At 40.5% G+C, this 12,145-nt stretch overlaps 1 protein-coding gene across 1 annotated transcript in view; it reads right to left on the bottom strand.

Annotated features, from left to right (window-relative positions):
- The window catches only part of LOC140312764 (cytochrome c), a 299,923-nt gene that overhangs the window by 268,999 nt on the left and 18,779 nt on the right, over positions 1–12,145 (bottom strand). The window lies entirely within an intron of this gene.

Raw genomic sequence — 12,145 nt, 5'->3', positions numbered from 1 at the left:
ATTTGTCTTCTGTATGATGTGAATCTCATGAATGCCCCAAAGTTTCACTGAAAACCACAGAACAGCGAAGAAAAATGGATTTGGTGAAGTCTAATTTCTGTCCCAAAGCCCAGTTCGCTCGGCTCTGTGCAACATTATGTCCATCCCATGTTTTATTGTATTGGCCTTGAAGCAGTCCAGTCAGTTTAAAGTATTTAAATAATAAACTCAGACCATAAACACCAAAATCTTCGGTCCCGCAGGGTTGATAAACACCTCAGTTTCCAGAAAAAGGTAGAAAGGAGGTGATCTCAGCGCTCCTACTGGAAGCTAACAGAAACTTCCCAGAATTTCCAAACTATTGACATGTTTTACAGACTTATGAACCTCTCAGGGTTATGTTTTATATATATATATATGTGTTAATATATTTGGCTGTATAGATATTGAAGTGGCAATCTGGACCCAAAAGTTTCTGATGGCTCAGATGCTTTCAGAAAGAGGGGATTTGTTTTATTCTTGCATTACTTATTTTGTTATGTGGCCTCTTTATAAGCTGGGGTATGTTTCACTCCCTATAAAACCTGTTTTATTGTTAAATCTATATATTTGTTATATTACATAATGCTGGTATATCTTAATCTTTTTTTTTACTGCACATTTTTATACCAAATCTATGATTTTAATTTGGCTGCTAAAATAATAAGCTGCTATAACACATGCCTTCTATAATGATGTTATCAGTGTTTTATTGTAAATTGACTGTATGAATTGGATCAATTTGGTATTGAATCAATTTAATTTGATGTGATTATGATTATATCGCAATGAATTTGACTCTAAATGAATTGGACTATATCTGGGGTGACATTTCTCTGTGATTTGGTGCTATACAGATTAAACTGAACACCAAGTAAGAAGAAAGTCTCAGTTTTAATGGAAATGGTGTCATCAGGAGAAAGTACCACAGAGAAGAGAGACGGCGAGTTTCAGGTAAGTTTATTTATCTTTTGTCAGTTTCATGAAGCCCTTTAACTGTTAAAATGGTAAAACAGTACAGAGAGCAGTCTTTTGGTTGTTCTGATGCTGGAAAACGCCTCACGTCTTTTCAAAGAGACAATATTCAGACAAATTAAATGATAAAAAACAGCATCTCCATCAGGATTTGGTCTGATTACAAATGAAATATCTGCCCATCAGTGTGTAAGTGGTGGATCTCATTCTACATTCTACACACTGAACCTTTAATGGGATTAAACACTTCTCACAGCATCTGTGTTTTCTTACCTGCTCATTAGTTTGGGTTGAATTTCCCAGAAATGAACAGGTGAGCACAGTAGCTTATAGGGCATCAAATATCAGCGTTAACGTGTGGAAATTTGGCCATAAAAAACTTATAATTAGTGCTTATAGTTGCTCCTGCAGTAGGTGGCAGTTTGAGACCAATATTTCTACCTCCACGTGTGAACACAGACGTTGTTTTGTACTGAAGAATAAAAGCTGACGGAGTACAGATAGTCGGAAACGGAGAGAAATCTCGGTTGAATTGCTTTCTCTGTCCAAAACTGAAGAACCTGCAGCTTATTCCGACATGATATCACCGCGTGTTGGCGCTTGTAGTGGAAACACTTTGTCACAGTGGACACATCTGGGGAGACTTTGTGGCTGCTGTAGGTGGAACAAACCGCGCTCACATCGCACAAAGAGCCTCTTGTTCTTTTCTCCACACAGTTGGAAACTGTCCATCTCCGCTGTGTGAAGGTGAGACAGAAAAGACTGCTCCATTGTCTGCGGGGAACAAGCACCTGTGCTTTCTGCTCATAATCGTCGGCCTCCTCAGCGTAAGGCATGACGTGAGACTCGGAGTAGCGCGTCCCAGCCGCTTTGTAGTAACTACATTTCATAGTTACCATATAAGAAAATAAGTTCATAGCTCTTTCTTTCTCTGGACCACCTGAGTCATTTTTTAACATTAAAGAAAGTATAAATTGCTCGTTTTAAGGTATTAAAACAAAATGATGCTCTCATTAACAGCCAGTTATTGGACTGTGTGTGCATTATCTACAATTCTTTATTTATATATGAAAAATTGGACATTTAGAACATAGTTTAGAGGACTACATTGACCATGTAAGTTCACATCTAAAGGAATAGTGTAATTTCTCCGAGTGACTGCCCCCCCACTTTGTTTTGGTTAGTTGCTTACTGTTTACTGACCTTAAACACACCTACCAATTGCAATTATGCTCTTCCAGTAGTTCTGTAGCAAATAGGACAGCTTCCAATGGAAAACGACCAAATACCCAAAGCATGTTTATGTAAATATTTTAATAAGGACAACTAATGATGTAACAAATTACAGACTTTTCCTTTAACAAAAAATGTGCTGAGGACTTTTAAGTCCAGGTTCATTTCTATTGTGTCAATGTCTCAAAATGTGCATTAACAATGAAAAGTCTAATAGTCTAATGTTGTTTTTGTTTTAAGTTTTTTTATTTTGAAAGGGGGCGGAAGTTTATTTTGTTGATTCTGTGTTGGATTTCCTGTTCTGGTACAATCTGCTCTGTTGAGCTTGGCGCGGTTGAGCAGCGGCTCCGTCAAAAGTAGAAGTCCAACGTAAAGATAAGGAGAGCCGCTGCTGAGACGGCGGCGCGCCCGGTGGGTCACTCTCATTGGCTAGAGTGTTAGCATCAACAACGGCGACCGCGGCGCAGCCGTTACGTCCCCATGGTAACACACGGAAATAAGTTGAAAATAAATAAGACATAACAAGAGACCGATCCCTTGACAGGGTTCATTAAACGAGAACATGCATTTTACATATTTTCTTCTGTATATTGGGTGGGACAGGTTGGTATTTTCTCAATATTGGGGAGGACACGACCCCCCCAAAGAATGCGTGGTTACGCCATAGCACTAAACACATGGAGGAATACAAAAACCTAATAAATGAGGAGCAGCCATCTGAAACTTTGCTAGCTAAGCTGTAAAAAGGCCTTATTTTACCAAACTCTGCAGCCAAGACCATCTTTTTTATGATCCAGTGACATCACAGTAAAGTCTTTCTCTGAGGGGAAGTTCATCAAAGAATGTGTGTGTGTATATATATATGTACGTATATGTGTGTGTGTGTATATACATGCATCGGTTGCTATGCGCCGGCCTTATCGGCAGCAAGTCTGTGTCGCTCTCATATTTGTTCGTCGTTTGTATATTTCTATGTAATTTTTAGTTTTAATCTAAACATTTGTGGTGATTTTTAGTGATCTGCTGTTTTGTTTTATTTTTTGACAATGTGCACACGAGAAGAACAATAAAGTATTTTTCCAGGTTTTCTAGAAATATTCTATTTCTATTCTATTCTATGTGCGTGTTTATGAATATGTATGTGAAAAAATCTATAAATGCATATATATGTATGCCTGTATGTATTCATGTGTGTATGAATATATGCATGTAAATATATATTTATAAGTGTGTGTGTGTGTGCATTATTCAAATCTTTTTATTGACTGGCGACCTGTCCGGTGTGTACTCCGCCTCTCACCTGATGACCGCCGGGATAGGCTCCACACCCCCGTGACCCGACCGACGGATTAGGCGGGTACAGAAGATGGATGGATGCCTTTATGAACGTACATGAACATCGCTCAAGGAGATAAATGAAGTAGGAACAGCAGGCACTACAGGATGACAAAAACAGTGTGTGAAAAAATATATGTATATGAATAAAGAATATATATAAATATATATAATATATATGTATGTGTGGATATATATGTGTGTGTGCGTGCTCGTGGATATATGTGTGTGTGTGCGTGATCATATGTATGTGTGTAAGTGTGCTCGTGGATATATGTGTGTGTGTAAGTGTGTGCGTGCGTGATCATATGTATGTGTGTAAGTGTGTGCGTGATCATGTGTAAGTGTGTGCGTGATCATATGTATGTGTGTAAGTGTGCTCGTGGATATATGTGTGTGTGTGCGTGATCATATGTATGTGTGTAAGTGTGTGCGTGATCATATGTATGTGTGTAAGTGTGTGCGTGACCATATGTATGTGTGTAAGTGTGCTCGTGGATATATGTGTGTGTGTGCGTGATCATATGTATGTGTGTAAGTGTGTGCGTGATCATATGTATGTGTGTAAGTGTGCTCGTGGATATATGTGTGTGTGTGCGTGACCATATGTATGTGTGTAAGTGTGTGCGTGATCATATATGTGTGTAAGTGTGTGCGTGATCATATGTATGTGTGTAAGTGTGCTTGTGGATATATGTGTGTGTGTGCGTGATCATATGTATGTGTGTAAGTGTGCTTGTGGATATATGTGTGTGTGTGCGTGATCATATGTATGTGTGTAAGTGTGTGCGTGATCATGTGTGTAAGTGTGCTTGTGGATATATGTGTGTGTGTGCGTGATCATATGTATGTGTGTAAGTGTGTGCGTGATCATATGTATGTGTGTAAGTGTGCTCGTGGATATATGTGTGTGTGTGCGTGACCATATGTATGTGTGTAAGTGTGCTCGTGGATATATGTGTGTGTGTGCGTGACCATATGTATGTGTGTAAGTGTGTGCGTGATCATATATGTGTGTAAGTGTGTGCGTGATCATATGTATGTGTGTAAGTGTGCTCGTGGATATATGTGTGTGTGTGCGTGACCATATGTATGTGTGTAAGTGTGTGCGTGACCATATGTATGTGTGTAAGTGTGTGCGTGATCATATATGTGTGTAAGTGTGTGCGTGATCATATGTATGTGTGTAAGTGTGCTCGTGGATATATGTGTGTGTGTGCGTGACCATATGTATGTGTGTAAGTGTGTGCGTGACCATATGTATGTGTGTAAGTGTGTGCGTGATCATATATGTGTGTAAGTGTGTGCGTGATCATATGTATGTGTGTAAGTGTGCTTGTGGATATATGTGTGTGTGTGCGTGATCATATGTATGTGTGTAAGTGTGTGCGTGATCATGTGTGTAAGTGTGCTCGTGGATATATGTGTGTGTGTGCGTGATCATATGTATGTGTGTAAGTGTGTGCGTGATCATATGTATGTGTGTAAGTGTGCTCGTGGATATATGTGTGTGTGTGCGTGACCATATGTATGTGTGTAAGTGTGCTCGTGGATATATGTGTGTGTGTGCGTGATCATATGTATGTGTGTAAGTGTGTGCGTGATCATATGTATGTGTGTAAGTGTGCTCGTGGATATATGTGTGTGTGTGCGTGACCATATGTATGTGTGTAAGTGTGTGCGTGATCATACATGTGTGTAAGTGTGCTCGTGGATATATGTGTGTGTGTGCGTGACCATATGTATGTGTGTAAGTGTGTGCGTGATCATATATGTGTGTAAGTGTGCTCGTGGATATATGTGTGTGTGTGCGTGACCATATGTATGTGTGTAAGTGTGTGCGTGATCATATATGTGTGTAAGTGTGTGCGTGACCATATGTATGTGTGTAAGTGTGCTGGTGGATATATGTGTGTGTGTGCGTGACCATATGTATGTGTGTAAGTGTGCTTGTGGATATATGTGTGTGTGTGCGTGATCATATGTATGTGTGTAAGTGTGTGCGTGATCATATGTATGTGTGTAAGTGTGCTGGTGGATATATGTGTGTGTGTGCGTGATCATATGTATGTGTGTAAGTGTGTGCGTGATCATATGTATGTGTGTAAGTGTGCTTGTGGATATATGTGTGTGTGTGCGTGATCATATGTATGTGTGTAAGTGTGTGCGTGATCATATGTATGTGTGTAAGTGTGCTTGTGGATATATGTGTGTGTGTGCGTGATCATATGTATGTGTGTAAGTGTGCTTGTGGATATATGTGTGTGTGTGCGTGATCATATGTATGTGTGTAAGTGTGCTCGTGGATATATGTGTGTGTGTGCGTGACCATATGTATGTGTGTAAGTGTGTGCGTGATCATATGTATGTGTGTAAGTGTGTGCGTGACCATATGTATGTGTGTAAGTGTGCTTGTGGATATATGTGTGTGTGTGCGTGATCATATGTATGTGTGTAAGTGTGCTTGTGGATATATGTGTGTGTGTGCGTGATCATATGTATGTGTGTAAGTGTGCTCGTGGATATATGTGTGTGTGTGCGTGACCATATGTATGTGTGTAAGTGTGTGCGTGATCATATGTATGTGTGTAAGTGTGCTTGTGGATATATGTGTGTGTGTGCGTGACCATATGTATGTGTGTAAGTGTGTGCGTGATCATATGTATGTGTGTAAGTGTGCTTGTGGATATATGTGTGTGTGTGCGTGATCATATGTATGTGTGTAAGTGTGTGCGTGATCATATGTATGTGTGTAAGTGTGCTTGTGGATATATGTGTGTGTGTGCGTGACCATATGTATGTGTGTAAGTGTGTGCGTGATCATATGTATGTGTGTAAGTGTGCTCGTGGATATATGTGTGTGTGTGCGTGACCATATGTATGTGTGTAAGTGTGTGCGTGATCATATATGTGTGTAAGTGTGTGCGTGATCATATGTATGTGTGTAAGTGTGCTGGTGGATATATGTGTGTGTGTGCGTGACCATATGTATGTGTGTAAGTGTGCTCGTGGATATATGTGTGTGTGTGCGTGATCATATGTATGTGTGTAAGTGTGCTGGTGGATATATGTGTGTGTGTGCGTGACCATATGTATGTGTGTAAGTGTGTGCGTGATCATATGTATGTGTGTAAGTGTGCTTGTGGATATATGTGTGTGTGTGCGTGATCATATGTATGTGTGTAAGTGTGTGCGTGATCATATGTATGTGTGTAAGTGTGCTTGTGGATATATGTGTGTGTGTGCGTGATCATATGTATGTGTGTAAGTGTGTGCGTGATCATATGTATGTGTGTAAGTGTGTGCGTGATCATATGTATGTGTGTAAGTGTGCTTGTGGATATATGTGTGTGTGTGCGTGATCATATGTATGTGTGTAAGTGTGTGCGTGATCATATGTATGTGTGTAAGTGTGCTTGTGGATATATGTGTGTGTGTGCGTGATCATATGTATGTGTGTAAGTGTGCTCGTGGATATATGTGTGTGTGTGCGTGACCATATGTATGTGTGTAAGTGTGTGCGTGATCATATATGTGTGTAAGTGTGTGCGTGATCATATGTATGTGTGTAAGTGTGCTGGTGGATATATGTGTGTGTGTGCGTGACCATATGTATGTGTGTAAGTGTGCTCGTGGATATATGTGTGTGTGTGCGTGATCATATGTATGTGTGTAAGTGTGCTGGTGGATATATGTGTGTGTGTGCGTGACCATATGTATGTGTGTAAGTGTGTGCGTGATCATATGTATGTGTGTAAGTGTGCTTGTGGATATATGTGTGTGTGTGCGTGATCATATGTATGTGTGTAAGTGTGTGCGTGATCATATGTATGTGTGTAAGTGTGCTTGTGGATATATGTGTGTGTGTGCGTGATCATATGTATGTGTGTAAGTGTGTGCGTGATCATATGTATGTGTGTAAGTGTGTGCGTGATCATATGTATGTGTGTAAGTGTGCTCGTGGATATATGTGTGTGTGTGCGTGACCATATGTATGTGTGTAAGTGTGTGCGTGATCATATGTATGTGTGTAAGTGTGCTGGTGGATATATGTGTGTGTGTGCGTGACCATATGTATGTGTGTAAGTGTGTGCGTGATCATATGTATGTGTGTAAGTGTGCTCGTGGATATATGTGTGTGTGTGCGTGACCATATGTATGTGTGTAAGTGTGTGCGTGATCATATATGTGTGTAAGTGTGTGCGTGATCATATGTATGTGTGTAAGTGTGCTCGTGGATATATGTGTGTGTGTGCGTGATCATATATGTGTGTAAGTGTGTGCGTGATCATATGTATGTGTGTAAGTGTGTGCGTGATCATATGTATGTGTGTAAGTGTGTGCGTGATCATATATGTGTGTAAGTGTGCTCGTGGATATATGTGTGTGTGTGCGTGACCATATGTATGTGTGTAAATGTGTGCGTGATCATATATGTGTGTAAGTGTGCTCGTGGATATATGTGTGTGTGTGCGTGACCATATGTATGTGTGTAAGTGTGCTTGTGGATATATGTGTGTGTGTGCGTGATCATATGTATGTGTGTAAGTGTGTGCGTGATCATATGTATGTGTGTAAGTGTGTGCGTGATCATATATGTGTGTAAGTGTGTGCGTGATCATATGTATGTGTGTAAGTGTGTGCGTGATCATATGTATGTGTGTAAGTGTGTGCGTGATCATATGTATGTGTGTAAGTGTGCTTGTGGATATATGTGTGTGTGTGCGTGATCATATGTATGTGTGTAAGTGTGTGCGTGATCATATGTATGTGTGTAAGTGTGTGCGTGATCATATATGTGTGTAAGTGTGTGCGTGATCATATGTATGTGTGTAAGTGTGTGCGTGATCATATATGTGTGTAAGTGTGTGCGTGATCATATGTATGTGTGTAAGTGTGCTTGTGGATATATGTGTGTGTGTGCGTGATCATATGTATGTGTGTAAGTGTGTGCGTGATCATATGTATGTGTGTAAGTGTGTGCGTGATCATATATGTGTGTAAGTGTGTGCGTGATCATATGTATGTGTGTAAGTGTGTGCGTGATCATATATGTGTGTAAGTGTGTGCGTGATCATATGTATGTGTGTAAGTGTGCTGGTGGATATATGTGTGTGTGTGCGTGATCATATGTATGTGTGTAAGTGTGCTGGTGGATATATGTGTGTGTGTGCGTGATCATATGTATGTGTGTAAGTGTGTGCGTGATCATATGTATGTGTGTAAGTGTGTGCGTGACCATATGTATGTGTGTAAGTGTGCTTGTGGATATATGTGTGTGTGTGCGTGATCATATGTATGTGTGTAAGTGTGCTTGTGGATATATGTGTGTGTGTGCGTGATCATATGTATGTGTGTAAGTGTGTGCGTGATCATATGTATGTGTGTAAGTGTGCTTGTGGATATATGTGTGTGTGTGCGTGACCATATGTATGTGTGTAAGTGTGTGCGTGATCATATGTATGTGTGTAAGTGTGTGCGTGATCATATGTATGTGTGTGCGTGATCATATGTATGTGTGTAAGTGTGTGCGTGATCATATGTATGTGTGTAAGTGTGTGCGTGATCATATGTATGTGTGTAAGTGTGCTTGTGGATATATGTGTGTGTGTGCGTGACCATATGTATGTGTGTAAGTGTGTGCGTGATCATATGTATGTGTGTAAGTGTGCTCGTGGATATATGTGTGTGTGTGCGTGACCATATGTATGTGTGTAAGTGTGTGCGTGATCATATATGTGTGTAAGTGTGCTCGTGGATATATGTGTGTGTGTGCGTGACCATATGTATGTGTGTAAGTGTGTGCGTGAACATATGTATGTGTGTAAGTGTGTGCGTGACCATATGTATGTGTGTAAGTGTGCTTGTGGATATATGTGTGTGTGTGCGTGATCATATGTATGTGTGTAAGTGTGTGCGTGATCATATGTATGTGTGTAAGTGTGCTTGTGGATATATGTGTGTGTGTGCGTGATCATATGTATGTGTGTAAGTGTGCTTGTGGATATATGTGTGTGTGTGCGTGATCATATGTATGTGTGTAAGTGTGTGCGTGATCATATGTATGTGTGTAAGTGTGCTTGTGGATATATGTGTGTGTGTGCGTGATCATATATGTGTGTGTGTAAGTGTGTGCGTGATCATATATGTGTGTAAGTGTGCTCGTGGATATATGTGTGTGTGTGCGTGACCATATGTATGTGTGTAAGTGTGTGCGTGACCATATGTATGTGTGTAAGTGTGCTCGTGGATATATGTGTGTGTGTGCGTGATCATATATGTGTGTATGTGTGTGCGTGATCATATGTATGTGTGTAAGTGTGCTCGTGGATATATGTGTGTGTGTGCGTGATCATATATGTGTGTATGTGTGTGCGTGATCATATGTATGTGTGTAAGTGTGTGCGTGACCATATGTATGTGTGTAAGTGTGTGCGTGACCATATGTATGTGTGTAAGTGTGCTTGTGGATATATGTGTGTGTGTGCGTGATCATATGTATGTGTGTAAGTGTGTGCGTGATCATATGTATGTGTGTGCGTGATCATATATGTGTGTAAGTGTGCTCGTGGATATATGTGTGTGTGTGCGTGACCATATGTATGTGTGTAAGTGTGTGCGTGACCATATGTATGTGTGTAAGTGTGCTTGTGGATATATGTGTGTGTGTGCGTGATCATATGTATGTGTGTAAGTGTGTGCGTGATCATATGTATGTGTGTAAGTGTGTGCGTGATCATATATGTGTGTAAGTGTGCTCGTGGATATATGTGTGTGTGTGCGTGATCATATGTATGTGTGTAAGTGTGTGCGTGATCATATGTATGTGTGTGCGTGATCATATGTATGTGTGTAAGTGTGTGCGTGATCATATATGTGTGTAAGTGTGCTCGTGGATATATGTGTGTGTGTGCGTGACCATATGTATGTGTGTAAGTGTGTGCGTGACCATATGTATGTGTGTAAGTGTGCTTGTGGATATATGTGTGTGTGTGCGTGATCATATGTATGTGTGTAAGTGTGTGCGTGATCATATGTATGTGTGTAAGTGTGCTTGTGGATATATGTGTGTGTGTGCGTGACCATATGTATGTGTGTAAGTGTGTGCGTGATCATATGTATGTGTGTAAGTGTGTGCGTGATCATATATGTGTGTAAGTGTGCTCGTGGATATATGTGTGTGTGTGCGTGACCATATGTATGTGTGTAAGTGTGTGCGTGACCATATGTATGTGTGTAAGTGTGTGCGTGACCATATGTATGTGTGTAAGTGTGCTTGTGGATATATGTGTGTGTGTGCGTGATCATATGTATGTGTGTAAGTGTGTGCGTGATCATATGTATGTGTGTAAGTGTGCTTGTGGATATATGTGTGTGTGTGCGTGATCATATGTATGTGTGTAAGTGTGTGCGTGATCATATGTATGTGTGTAAGTGTGCTTGTGGATATATGTGTGTGTGTGCGTGATCATATGTATGTGTGTAAGTGTGTGCGTGATCATATGTATGTGTGTAAGTGTGCTTGTGGATATATGTGTGTGTGTGCGTGACCATATGTATGTGTGTAAGTGTGTGCGTGATCATATGTATGTGTGTAAGTGTGCTTGTGGATATATGTGTGTGTGTGCGTGACCATATGTATGTGTGTAAGTGTGTGCGTGACCATATGTATGTGTGTAAGTGTGTGCGTGACCATATGTATGTGTGTAAGTGTGCTTGTGGATATATGTGTGTGTGTGCGTGATCATATGTATGTGTGTAAGTGTGTGCGTGATCATATGTATGTGTGTAAGTGTGCTTGTGGATATATGTGTGTGTGTGCGTGACCATATGTATGTGTGTAAGTGTGTGCGTGATCATATATGTGTGTAAGTGTGCTCGTGGATATATGTGTGTGTGTGCGTGACCATATGTATGTGTGTAAGTGTGTGCGTGATCATATGTATGTGTGTAAGTGTGTGCGTGACCATATGTATGTGTGTAAGTGTGCTTGTGGATATATGTGTGTGTGTGCGTGACCATATGTATGTGTGTAAGTGTGTGCGTGATCATATATGTGTGTAAGTGTGCTCGTGGATATATGTGTGTGTGTGCGTGATCATATATGTGTGTATGTGTGTGCGTGATCATATGTATGTGTGTAAGTGTGCTCGTGGATATATGTGTGTGTGTGCGTGATCATATGTATGTGTGTAAATGTGTGCGTGACCATATGTATGTGTGTAAGTGTGCTCGTGGATATATGTGTGTGTGTGCGTGACCATATGTATGTGTGTAAGTGTGTGCGTGATCATATATGTGTGTAAGTGTGCTCGTGGATATATGTGTGTGTGTGCGTGACCATATGTATGTGTGTAAGTGTGTGCGTGACCATATGTATGTGTGTAAGTGTGCTCGTGGATATATGTGTGTGTGTGCGTGATCATATATGTGTGTATGTGTGTGCGTGATCATATGTATGTGTGTAAGTGTGCTCGTGGATATATGTGTGTGTGTGCGTGATCATATATGTGTGTATGTGTGTGCGTGACCATATGTATGTGTGTAAGTGTGCTCGTGGATATATGTATGTGTGTGCGTGATC

This window comes from Leuresthes tenuis, unplaced genomic scaffold (assembly GCF_036924035.1).
Source record: "Leuresthes tenuis unplaced genomic scaffold, fLeuTen1.0.hap1 SCAF_8, whole genome shotgun sequence".
NCBI classification, from domain to species: Eukaryota; Metazoa; Chordata; class Actinopteri; order Atheriniformes; family Atherinopsidae; genus Leuresthes; species Leuresthes tenuis.
Note: the sequence above shows the minus strand (reverse complement) of the source record. Positions and strands in the feature narration are given on the sequence as shown.